Consider the following 14,508-nt stretch of genomic DNA (forward strand, 5'->3'; position numbering starts at 1 on the left):
TTTACGATAGTTCATGAGCCATCAGTCCAGGATCAGGGCCAACCCACATTACAGCTGATGCTTCCACGAACAGGTGGAGAGATCAGAGCAAGCAGCTGGCCCACCAGATGGTCCTTGCTTCAGGGAACAAGCAGAGGTTGAGTCAGAGCAGGACGACACTGGTGTGGGTGAGTTCAGGTGTGTCTTGAGTCAACACTAGTGAATGTAGAGGCGGCAGCGAGGCGACCTGCTTCCCACAACTACCCTTACAACGCTATGTCTAGCGTGGACATGAACGCTGCCAAGCCGTCGTTACAACAGTCTTCACGAGGTAATTTCTCTGTTTCACGGAAGACATGCACAAGACGCATGAAATTCAAATAAAAAAGAAAAAAATAAGAATTCTAATGCAGGCTACTCGTTCACTTTTTATCTATCTATCTATCTATCTATCTATCTATCTATCTATCTATCTATCTATATATATATATATATATATATATATATATATATATATATATATATATATATATATATATCATATGAGAGAGAAAGAAGCGGGCTACACTAAGTGCTGGACCCAGGCCAGGTACCTACCTGTAGGAGACACTGCACACGGCCTTATGTTTACCCTCCACCTATAACAGTTGAGTCTCTGAGGAGAATAAACCCCCCCCCAAGTACCAATTTGGAACCCAGGGTGAGCTACGGCCTCTTCCCCTCGCGTCCTGCAGGGTGAATACCAGCCCCCTATCCCGACGCGAGAACAAACTCACCTGTTTTTACTGCCTTTTCTTCATCCGCATTTCTAATGTGCTTCTACTTCTTACACCTTTTTTTTTTTTTTTCTCTCACTAGAAAATAAACGCATCAAACAGAATCGTACCATATCTTAACTGATCCAACTCCTGAGTTCAACCGTGTGTACGTACGTACGTACGTCATGAACATCATGATGCATAACCCCGGGACCACTTTCATGAGGAGCGACCGCTGCTCAGACGCTGTGTTACGAACGATCACGAGCGAGAAGGAGGTGATGAACTCCTTCTTGAGCGTCAAGTTCCTCGACGAGACTGTAACCCACTGTGTCAACTAATGATGATGAGAGAGAGAGAGAGAGAGAGAGAGAGAGAGAGAGAGAGAGAGAGAGAGAGAGAGAGAGAGAGAGAGAGAGAAAGAGAGAGAGAGAGAGAGAGAGAGTGTCGATGTCTTTAATCATAAGACCGCAAGATATAATACGTACGGGAGTGATGTCGAAGGTTTCGGCTTTCCATACAAGGCCGGTGGAAGTGCGTCTGTCTCCACCATGTCCTCAGCACACACTTCATAAAGCACCTGAGACACTCAAGTGGGGAGGGGATGGCCGCCTCTAAATGCACCTCAGCCAACATCAACAACATAAATTATTGAGGTGTCTCGACATCCTGGCCTGGCTCAGGATGAAGGGGGCCGGGTCTGTTGTTCCTTGCGAGTGCTGGACCAACACATCACTGATGGTTGCCAGGTAGGGAGGCGCCGTGGTGATGACTTAATCATGGTGGGTCAGCTTGGGATGAAGGGCAGGTATGGCGGGCTGAGATACGACCGACAAAAGACGCGGAAACGTGGATAATCGGAACACACGAGAGAAAAAGGAGAAAAACTACAATGTGAAAGTAAGAGAGAAAGATGAGAGACGGGAGCAAGTGATAACACCGTGTACGAGAAGAAGGAGGCATTCTAAAGGAAGAATGAGACAAACGATGGTAGGAGGAATGTGAGGGAGAGAGGACAGCTTTTGTAGAAGGAACGTGAGCAGGATGCAGCAAGAACCATTCTTGCAAGACGGAGGTGGAGAAAGCTGAGAACACGAGCTGTCCAGTCAATCCACCTTCCCAGCTGGTAGTATTCCCTCACACTCATATCCCCTGCAACTTCTGCTGGCAGGAGGGACTTCTAGGGATTCTTCCAGCAGACCATATCTTCTCACAATCTAATGACCGTCAAGTTTTTTTTCCAAAACATCATATCTCTTGGAACCTCAACTGGCAAGAGGGACTTTCAGGGATTCTTCCAGCAGACCATGTCCCCTCCTAACTCAGCCACCATGAAGTTGTAGACCAGACATCATATCCCCTGCAACCTATGAGAAAAGGGGTTCCAGCAGGTGTCCCCCTCCCCATAGTATTCCAGACCTCATGTCTCCTAGAACGTCACGGGTCGAGAGGTTCCACAAGGTCTTTCAGCAGGACGTCTTCCTTACCATCATAAAATACTAATTCCATATCTAGTTTGATGTCACAAGAAAAATGCACTAATGGTTCTTATAACAAGTGCTGTTATGACAACAGATCTGGGTCAGTCACCGGAAGAAATAATAGATAACCTTCTCATGTGACAGCGAAATGTCAAGGAAGTTTAGAGTCCTGAATGACACGACTCGAGACAGTGAATCACTGCTCGGTGCTCGCCTGTGGACAGAATGAAAGTGAGGTCTCAGTCATGACCTGTAGGAGTCGACTATCGTAAACTGATACATACAATGCTTATCAATTACCGGGTGGACAAGCGCGTCGCTGCAATAAAACACTCACTACTGACAGGCTAACTTCATCTCAGATACAAATGGTTGTGTATTAACCAGGGTATGACCAGGTGGCCGTATAACATCTGCAGTGGGTACGGCTTAGCAACGAACCTGTTACCGGGGAAAGGTGGTGTGTCTCACGCCAGAACTATCTGCCTCCAGGAATGTTTCTAGTAGCTTGGTCAGGGATAGATGGTAGGAAGGTACTTACATCTAAAGAGATGGTGTCTTTTTGGGAAGGCTCGTTGAGACTTGAGTCTTGTGACAACTGGTAAGGAAGACATTGAAGACTAGAGTGGAGTGGAAGACCAGAATGATTGTATCTCGGGAGCAAGAGGGTGGTGATTCATTCCCTCGTGGCCTGAAATGTTTCTTGCTGTAAATTTCCCTGAGGCCGCCGAGGTGATCCAGCAATCCATCCGAATGATCCCATACACTTCCTGACTAAGTAGGTGAAGGAGGCAGCCCCAGGGTGGAGTCGTCGGAGACGTTCCTCAATGATAATAATGACTTACTCATTTCTCAGAAACTCACACAGAAGGTGGAGGACGACCGACCGAATCTAGGTATACAGAGGTTGTCTGTCGGAATCATGGTGCTATGCTGACCAACACTACATACCACAGGTCATAAGACTACCCACAGCTCTACAGGTTTCCATACTCAGGTAAGCCGCCTCCCCTGGTGTTCCTGGGGAAATGTAAACACCAAATCTACGCATCAGGATCTCCCAGTTAGATGACTCGAGCCGACCAACAGGTAAGTGGTGAACTTGGTTTAGGATTCTGCCTCATTTTACCTTCTGTTGGTCTGCTCTACTGCTGGCCAGGAGCTCGAGGTTATTGGCCTACCCGCTCTTGTTCTAGATGACTGCTGGAGCCTGAACACTAAAGTGGCGGATAATTAGCCTTTTGAACAACATGGGCAGGCGATATAGACTATCAAGGTTAACTTAAGCTATGGTGATTACACAAATAATCCCCCACACCAGTGGTTCCTAACCTTTACTGAGAGCCTCAAGATTAAACTCTACATTGTACTAATTTCCATGTAAGATATCAGTCCATCACAGGGAAATACTTTCAACAAGAATATATGGCATTACATCACACAAAAACATGTGGAAAGTATAATGTCCCACATTCCACAATAAGAACTATCTTAGTGGTTTTTCTTTACGATTGGATCACTTTAGAAGAACACCACATACCATAAGATCGGCTGTCAGAGACGTTTCACATGGTACATGGTAGGTGGACCATCACCTGAAGGCCACTGGTCCATGACACCAGGTACTCAAATTATGGGCGGAATTCCCGTAGATCTGTACGTCTTATGATTCCATAAGAGGAACTATAAGCACTGGAGAATACCATTGCCTTCCCTCTGCTCCATGACTCTACCTCTAGTAATAATGGTTCAGGATCCTGATAACAGAATATCCCATAAGACTACGTTACCCAAGGGTCCGCGGGTTTAATACTGAACCCTCCATTATCACCCAGTTAATGGGCGCTTGGTGGTAACATGCGTACGGGGAACTGCCGTCTTAATTACGTACTGATCCCTACTGTGACTGCGAGCAACATCCACTACAGATATTCCGGGATAATAGAATGACCAACTGGAACCGGCATATATCAACCTTCATCTTCCAGACTGCGCTACTATCACCAACAACAAAATGATGAACTCTTCTGGAGTGAGAAGTTGTTCGATGAGACTTGTACTCGTATTTCCTCAACTGATAACGATACAGTCTCTTCCAAGGTGACTTTATGCCTGGTATAACTACAAGCAGGCATAATCCGGCATCACCTGTACGTATATACATATATATATATATATATATATATATATATATATATATATATATATATATATATATATACTTAAACTCTGGTTATACCGTAAGCAGGCAATGAGAACGTCCTGCCTGGTTGGTACATCTAGAGGATCATCACATTATACACAGTAGATGCGTCCACCAAGGAGGACGTGGCCACAGTTATGAGGAGGCTGGAGAGGTAGTCCCTGCCGGCAGCGACGTGGGGGTGCAGGAAGGGCCGCCACCATGTCTTGCATATAATCAGAATATTAACCTTTTGACCACAGCGGCACGACCGCCGGGCGTGGTGGCCAGGTCGTCATGCTCAAGACGGCAGCCTCGACAGCAAACTAGAGGCTATAAATATAGGTGATCATGTTGTATTAACGCCTGGACGCTGCTACACACGAGACTGGTATACCTTCAACAAAGCCATAACGGAACGTTACGGAGGCGCCGCACATACCGTGCCACCAGCGACGCGGTTGCTTGGTTGGTTGGCTGGGGTTTAGGCCCTCTGCCAGGGGTGCCCTCAGGCCGTCTAACCACCACCCGAAAAATCTTCTTCACCGCCTTCTTCAGATGTTAGAGATAACCGTTAGACCACGTACGTACATCCTCACTCTATGTACCGGTCCTGCAGTGTGGCCATACCACACCACCACAAAGAACAGGACAACCAACTCACAACCCGAAAATACCACGAAGCCTGACACCAACTCCCAGTCAGACGTCCGGCCGGCACACAGTTTAATGGAAAACTTCCATTTCGTTTTCGAGATCTCATTCATTCTCCACTCCCACCCTCTGTTCATAAGTGTGACTTTTCGCCATAGACCTGTTTGGATATTACGTTGGTGTCATTCTGACTTGCAGTTTCCTCGTTTTCTATGCTCTGTTCTGCCTCTCACACGGTTGCCTCCCTCCCTCCCTCAGTGTCCGGCGTGTCTCCCCCAGTTCTCACTCACCACATAAACCCGCCCGCCGGCATAACGTCCGTACTACAGTTGTATTTTATTCCCGGCTCGACGCGCAACTTTAAAGCAGTCGCCGTTTTCTACGCCGAGCAAGGCTACAAGTGCCAGGGACACGCGAGGGCTGACTCTCCTATTATACTCTTATTTTCCTATATTCGCTCATGACAATACAAGGAAGAAGAGTTTTATATAAATGGGGTATTGTATCGTATGGATGTAATATTTAAAGTTAATAAGCTACCCGCTGACCTACACGTAGCGTCTTACAGCGTGTTCCACCTGATCTACCATCTACCCCATTTCTTAGTGGAGAAGAATAATATCATCAAGCAAACGTAGAGATTTCCACTGATAACAATCCACATGCCAGACATCTACGCCTCAAAGGCCTGGACATGTTACTCAACAATTCATTTACTTCTGTCACATTGTTCTTGGTCGCTGCTTTGTGAAGTTTACCACATCTTTAATGAACTGGTTTACCTGTGTAATTTTCTTGGTATATTTTCATAAGGGCTGGACGAAACTACTAATGATTCTGGAACTACTATTACAACTACGTACATATACTTGATAAGTGCGTTCACTGTTTCTAAAAAGGAAAGAAAAACAGAAAATATAATACGGCAGAGGGAACCTACAACTAGCGAGAGGAAGGTGGACGCTGGAAGCTGAGAAAGAAGAGTCTTAGGGAAAAATATGAAGACAGAAAACGGGGAGTTAGACAATGGAGTTGGAGAAGAGAAAAAGCGTGTTTGTGGATATGGTGCGAAGAAATGGACCGCAAGGTTGAGGGTTTTGGGACACGTTGGAGGAGGAGGAGGAGGAGGGAGGGTCGGAAACCTGGGGTAGGAGGAACTCCAACACTGGACGAAGAGGTTAGAAGAGTCTTGGGGTCTCGAACCTTTGAGGAATGGGTTATACTGTGCGTGCGTGTGTACAACATCCCCTCCAGGTGTCAAGTCCTGTCATGGGTTCTTGACAATGACGGCCTCGTCTCGGTGTGTCATTCTGGGCACAGGTCGGCCCCGTGTGTGACTACAAGTGTTGTACACTGTAACGATGTGCATTATCATAACTGATAATCTTATCTAAACCCAATTATTAATTTCCATGTATCTAAAGGCGTTACTTAAAGCAGTGATAGCCATTCCATAGAGAAATAAAAGAAAAAATAAAATACCTCACAGGGATCAGATGTTTTTATCACGACAAAAAAATCTGAAAAGATTAGAAAATGGAATATTACCATGGGAGACTTTCACTGGGCACGCCTGACACCCTAACTTCAGGATAGACACAGCCCCACACACCTGTACGATTATGCAACACTTCACAAATAACTTTCTCACTGGAGAGGATTTTCTTTCTCACGTCAGGGGCTTCAAGGAAAAGTTTGAGGGACAGGAGAAACTCTGTCAGTCTGGAAAAAAGAAAAAAATGTACGAAAATTAAGACCTTTCGAAAGAAAAAGAAAAAAATAATTTCCTTGTGTTCCCTCCACAAAAGAGGCGTCATGCTTAATACTTCATACCAAACGCCTTAAAAGAGCACATTCCTACCTGAAATACGCAGTAACTGTGCATCTTATGACCAGCAGACGTCACAGTGGCATAACAAGCAATGAATTATATCTTAAAACTTGACTATAATATGTAACAGCAGAGGTCCTGGGAGAACACAACACCGTGGAATAAAATAATGTTTTTACAACGAGAATAAACCATTGTAATACGCGCCACAAACGCACGTTGCGGGGAACTTGTGGGACCTGTGGTGGCAGGGTTTGTGGTAAGGGCAGTCTTGGTATTGTGGTGGCAGGGCTTGTGGTAAGGGCAGTCTGGGTATTGTGGTGGCAGGGCTTGTGGTAAGGGGAGTCGATCACTAGCATTAATCGGTACTGATGAATGTAATCCTTGTACCACAGACAGTGGCACCCCAGACAAAGACGTCACTACAGAGTATAATGGTCGCGTTGTGTGGCTGTGTTGTGGCAGTCATGGTGGTGGTGGTGGTGGCAGCGTTCCACAAAGAACACCATTTTCTTCTGTACGTAGCCAGGCTGGGCGAGGCAATAACATTTTATAGTGGAGCGCTCTGACGTGCTACGCCGGCAATAACTTCCACCAGGGGCGTCCAGCCACGGGCCTCGGCAGGTGTTCTGCCCAACACATAACGAAATACTGATGCTGGTTACCCAATATTCCCGGCGTCTGCTTATTTGGCCTTCATGCTTCTCCACCGCCAGGGTCGTTAGGGCCGTCACCGTCAGGCTATGACCACCTATCGGCAAATTCTAAGCACCTTCTACAGGCGTTCACGGTAATTCCAACACCATACTCGCCCCCACTGCCTATATGGCTCTTATGCTTCGCCCGTTGGCTTCCAATTACAAACCCACTGTGGCAAACATATTAAAGAAACCTTCGACGTTTATCATCATTATCATTATCATGATAAAGAGACGGTTCCCGTTCTATTTTCTCCTGTGAGTGAAGGAAAACCACGTCATACCGCAGCCATCCCCCCCTTCCCTAACCCCCAGACAGGCAAGGTAGACCTCCGCGTGAACGTAAACTTTACCTTAACGGACCAACGTCTCTCGAGACCAAGTTAAACCACCGAGCACGACGGTACGATCCTCAAGCACAAGGTTGAGACCCTTGGCCGTGCTGATCCCCTGGTTTCTCTACTGAAACGTCTGGCCATCATACCCAAGGGTTGTATGACACGTATGGCCATCATAACCAAGGGTTGTACTGACGCGTATGGCCATCATAACCAAGGGTTGTACTGACACGTCTGGCCATCATAACCAAGGGTTGTACTGACACGTCTGGCCATCATAACCAAGGGTTGTACTGACACGTCTGGCCATCATAACCAAGGGTTGTATGACACGTATGGCCATCATAACCAAGGGTTGTCCTGACGCGTCTGGCCATCATAACCAAGGGTTGTATGACACGTATGGCCATCATAACCAAGGGTTGCACTCCCGGGCTCTCAGGGGTTGTACTCTGTGCTCATGGCACACAGTCATGTCCCGGCGTGCCTGCTCATGTCCCACCGTCGCACTCAACATTTCCTCTTCCCTTCTTCTATTTGACATTTTCCTGCAGGCTGATGATACCCGTGTGTGCCCACGACTGAACCAAAACACGAGGGGAGAAAAAAATAGACCCATCTGCCTCTGACAACATTTTCCAACCTAAGTTGTTTTTCTTACTCTTGTTGTGCTAAATAAATAGACGGCTTTTTATCGCAGACCCGGCACTTCAATTATCAGTTAATAAATAATCTGATAGTATGCCACTCATTATGAATATGAAGAGTCCTAAACTCTGCAATAATGGAATAATAAATGTACATAGTTAACATACACATACAAGAGAAAGGTGATAATATGTCTTGTTCACCTATGTACATAATGTGTATAGGTATACTATATATACATATATCAATGCTCTGGCAGCGCTGAGGCGAGGAGGCGAGTCCCTGTGTTAGGTAGGGGTCGTGAGGGCCAGGCTGGATAACAGAGGTCACCTGGGGGTATGGCGTCGTCGGTATATACGAAAACTGAGAGACCTTACCGAGATGTGTCCTGGGACAGATAAGGTCATCATCAGGAAGACGTTTATTCAAAGAAAACAAAAATAAGGCATACATAACTAAACTTGGAACTGGGGGGTCAACGGGCGTTACTGGGTCACTTGCTGAATGGTACGTGCTGAGGAGAGGCTGTTGGATGTGAATGGCGTGAGAGAGGGGCAGCTCACCGCGCAATGTCCCATCATCTCTTGGTGAAGGAGGCAAGTGTGGCAGGTCGTGGTGGGTTTAATTAGAGAGAAAATGAAACGTGTAAAGAAAGTGGTAAAAGTGAACGAGTTGGGAAAAGATGTGTGAATGCTGAGATGCCGCGGGACACTGACTGAAGAATGCCATAGGCTGAAGGCAAAACAAAATAAGGGAGTGGAAGAAGAGAGGAAAGATTTTAGTGAGGAAATTCTTGAATGTGCGAGTAAGTGTGTGTGTGTGCAGCATGCTGAGCGTGGGGTGAGGATGAAGTGAAGTGAGTAGTGAAGTGATGATATACAGAGAGACAAGGGAGGTGTGTGGACGGTATCTATACGGAAGGAGTGAAAACAAGTGGTAGGAGTATCAAGTGTTAGTGGCAGGAAGTCAGGAGATAAGGAAAGAGGGCTGACAAAAATATATAGTGCAACTGAGAGATGAGGGTAAGTGAGGAACGTGAAACTTCAAATTAAATACGAAAATGTATTTGTGAAGACGGTGAATAGCAAGAGTAGACCGAGATAACAGGTGGGAACGACAGTGAAAGGGGAAGTGGTAAGACGCAAAGAAAATGCGAAGAAAAGATTGAATGAGATTTTTAAAGGACATGTGACCGTGTCAGGTGACGGGGTGGCAGCCATGCTGTGGCAGGGGCGAGGTGGCTTGAGGAGCGAGTCATGGCCAGTGTTGTGGTTATAAAGTGAGGAGATCGTGACAGTCTCTCATAAGATGAGGTGTGGACAGCATCGGTTAGCGGGGGAATGAGTTTCTCGAGGAAGTGGACGACAGAGTTGATGACTGATCAATCACGCTTTCTGACGTTCGCACGGCCCACCGTGAGGTGCCACAAGACTGGAAAAATAGAAGCACGGCGCCCCTGTATGAGGGTAAAGGGACAAAAATGAAAGATAATTCTGCCGAGAATATTCAGAAGGGTGAGAGGCGTGCATTGGATGTAATGAGGTGGATCGATGTGGTATAAGGGGGGTGATGTGCTGCGCAACGGGTGGAACCAGGGCAGATAAAAAGGTGGGAATACACCATAGATCAGCGTAGTGGACTCCTGGTGTCAGTGCAATATACACAGCAGCAGGAGACTATATGAGTGCAACCGAGGCCCTTGTTTGTTTGTTTCTAGTGCTAACTCGCCAGAGAGAGAGAGAGAGAGAGAGAGAGAGAGAGAGAGAGAGAGAGAGAGAGAGAGAGAGAGAGAGAGAGAGAGAGAGAGAGAGAGAGAGAGAGAGAGAGAGAGAGAGAGAGAGAGAGAGAGAGAGAGAGAGAGAGAGAGAGAGAGAGAGAGAGAGAGAGAGAGAGATTTGTCACAGAGAGCACCTACGTACGCCTTACCCCAGAATGCTACGTAACGCTGCGCGAGACGCAAGTGACTGGGGGGCGTTGACGGGGAGGGGGGAGGGAACCAACCTGTCGCCGGCCATCTCTAGCATTAATGGCCTGGGCAGGGAGTGACCTGGAGTGGGCTGGCCCGGGACAATAGACGGATGGAGGAGCATATAGATGGAGAGCCCGGGAAAGGAGGAAGCAGACATTGTAGAAGGAACACGAGCAACAGTTATCAGTCTCAGCGCTTGCTACAACCCACCAGCGGCTGACGGAACACCTGTATACATCTGTAACCATCTGTATCTAAGCTACAACTAACCCAAACCGTATATATATATATATATATATATATATATATATATATATATATATATATATATATATATATATATATATATATATATATATATATACAAGAATCTGGGAAGCCATTTTCATGCTGAAGTTGCACGTAGTGAAACTTGAGAGAGCCAAAGTTTGCAAGATGCCAACGTATGAGGGAAGACGCTTAGCACCGTCCTGGGGAAAAGACTGAGAAACGATCCTCACCGTCATGACACACCATAATGTCCTCTACAAGAAGAGGTAAGAAGGCCGGTCCACGAGACATGAATCACGGTTTCCGCCCTTACACGTATAACCTCTTCTGACGTATAAGACCAACACAAACGTATAAGACCACACCTGACGTATAAGATCAACACAAATGTATAAGACCACACCTGACGTATAAGATCAACACAAATGTATAAGACCACACCTGACGTATAAGATCAACACAAATGTATAAGACCACACCTGACGTATAAGACCAACACAAACGTATAAGACCACACCTGACGCATAAGATCAACACAAATGTATAAGACCACACCTGACGCATAAGATCAACACAAACGTATAAGACTATTACTGACGTGTAAGACCAACAACGGTGTATAGGACCACCATCGACTTATAATTAGACTAACACCGACTTATAAGATCATCAGCGACGTGTACGACCAACATGGACGTATACCGTGAGCAGCACCGACGTACAAGAGACCCGGTCGGAGCGAGACTGAAGACAACACTATCCGCCTCTAGACCATAAGGTGAAACTTCCCACAATCATCAGAGCGGAGAAGGTCCCTACGGCTCAGTCGAGGTAAGAGCATCTGGAGGTTGGAGAGGCACACAGGTCGTAACTAGTGCTGACGACCTCCCTGGCGGCCTGGTCCCCCCCACCTACCAGGGCCCGAGGGAGGCCCCCGGGGCCAGCACTGAACCCGGTAGCTTTAGGCTAGTCTCCTCCACCGTGCTCTTTGTGACAACACGTGCAATCTAAAAACGATGCACGTCACTTCAGCATACGTGACGACCAGTGTTCATCCTCACCCACGTGCAATAATGACCAAGCCGCAGCAGGCGATAACGAGCCGTGACGAGTTACAATCAACCATCCAGCATCAATGTTATCTTCAACACACGGGGGAATTCAACAAGCACCCGCCTCCCTCCCTCACTCACTCCCACAAGTAATTAATCAACATGTACGTTGACTTTAAGGGTGGAGACTCCGCCGAGCCAGTGTAAGTTCACAGTGTACCGTGCAGGTGCGCATGTAAATATTCTTTTTGTATGTATGTATAGGATATACATACATGATGCCGGTTTATCCGATGGCTCACATGCATAATGCATGACAAGTCATAAACACCCCGCACACATCCATACGGCCTGCCTACCCCCTTTCTCTCTCTCGCACACGCAAACATACATACAGAGTATGCATGTATTCGTGGTTGTGTGTGTCTGCAGGGTGTCTCTGTGGCCAAGTTTATGGGAAAGTATGGAAGTATATAATGTACTATACACTGTAAGAAAGGGAATTCGTGCAGAACATATATAAGTAAGCAACGCACCACAACGCATAAGACGTGTACATAGATCGGAATGTCAGTTATATATCAGTATTAAACCCTGTCCTCCTGTGTCTGTGTACAACAAACTTGTTTTAATCACAACTAAAATCCTTGTACTTCCGATATATATATATATATATATATATATATATATATATATATATATATATATATATATATATATATATATATATACTGTACTCTTATTTCCCCAATTTAATCACCTGGCGATGATACAGCTTCGCTAAATGAGACTTTTCACTCGCTGTGTAACCTCGAGTACACGGCTTCCGGCAACACCCGCAATATATATATATATATATATATATATATATATATATATATATACCCCCACATCAAATAACTTGTTTTCATGTGGTAAGACTAACAACATAGGTGGTGGTGTTAGGCGAGTAAGATTCCCTGCTGAGAACGTAGTGTTTCATAAAGAAGTTAAGTAACTGCCTAAGTTTGCAGGAATACCTCAGGAACCAGTAATATACTGTGACTTGATTTAATATGTCGAGCTATGAATTTCCCTGCCACTGGGCAAGAGCGGACTAACATACTAAGTCACAGCTATTTATCATCGTATAATTTACTTTGTACATTGAAAACTACAGTGTTTTGGTCCTCCATCCTTCTCGTCCATTGTGGTCTGAGATAATACTTCCCAGTGTCTCAAATTCGTCTCTCCTACACAGATTCTATCGTCAACAAAGATGTCTTTCTTAGCGTTTAGTTCGGCTTTTGTGTCTCTGCGCCTCCACGGATCATACAGGTGACTCTGTCTGATAGTGTCTCATATCATCACTATCTCTCCAGACTACATTGGTATCTCTCTAAAAAACCGTTTTTTGCAACAAACTAATATTATGTACCTTTCCTGCACGATCTCTCTCAAAACCGAGCAATTCTCTCTCCCTTAAGGAGTGTCTTACCAGAGTACGTTTTATACACTGTCTTAAAGAGTGTCTCGACCCCTCACTGCAGTCCCTCTTACACAATTCCCTGCAGGACACATGACCACGAACGTCTCCCTAACTCACAATACTGCTTCACTGTCTCACAAAAGTTCTCTCTATCCCGCAAGAGTTATCTCTCCGGCTTACACTATCTCACCAGCCAACGTAGAGTTGTCTCGGTTGCAACAATACCTCAGGCCAAAAATATCATTCGTCTTCTCAGGCCCAAACGTTCATCTTTCCAACTTACAACATCGTATCTCTATACTCTATATCTTTTTCTTGGTATCTCTACTCTGTACTTGACCCGTCGCCAAACCAATTACCTCTCTGCCACGCTATGTCTCTCTCCATCTCATACATGTAACTCTCACACTGTTTGTCTCCTTGTATCACAGTATCTCCCCAGCCTACACAGTCGTCATTGTGAAGTCATTCATCTTACCAAAGGCTGTAACCCAGACTATCATCACTTGTATCCCCGATAATGTGCGTCTCCCTCCGTGTACCCGCGGCCACACAAAACTCTCCAAGTATCTGTTCCTGCTGCAGATACTCACCAGTGTTCCAACCTCTTCTCACTCATAATCTTCTACCACCGTTACTCACCTGAAACCATAAGGAAAAGTATTCTTAGAAGACTCAAACACACACACACACACACACATATATATATATATATATATATATATATATATATATATATATATATATATATATATATATATGACTTCTCATTCGCGATGTAAACCTCGAGCAAGCGAAGTCTGGTATACATGTATCACGCATACATCCGACCTCCTATATAGATCCACCATCATGGCTAACTAAGTGCACTTCAAGTGGCTTCGTTGGAGAAATTTCCCAATATATATCGACCTGACATTTTGTGTTTTCATTCTACACGAGATACAGTAACCCTAAGACGTCTGCACTCACGAGGACGCTTGACGGAGGCCAAATTGATTATGCAGCAGTGAAGGCAAACACCAGAGCCAGTGAAGTCAAGCGTTTGATGAATATGATGATACAACATTTGCACGTGTGGCCGGCTGCGAGACAATCTATGTACCGTAACAGTACCAACATACCGCACTGAATCCTCCCCTGGCCACCACAAGATCTGTCCAGTGGAACAGGAGTTAAA

Source organism: Panulirus ornatus, chromosome 32 (genome assembly GCF_036320965.1).
Source record: "Panulirus ornatus isolate Po-2019 chromosome 32, ASM3632096v1, whole genome shotgun sequence".
NCBI classification, from domain to species: Eukaryota; Metazoa; Arthropoda; class Malacostraca; order Decapoda; family Palinuridae; genus Panulirus; species Panulirus ornatus.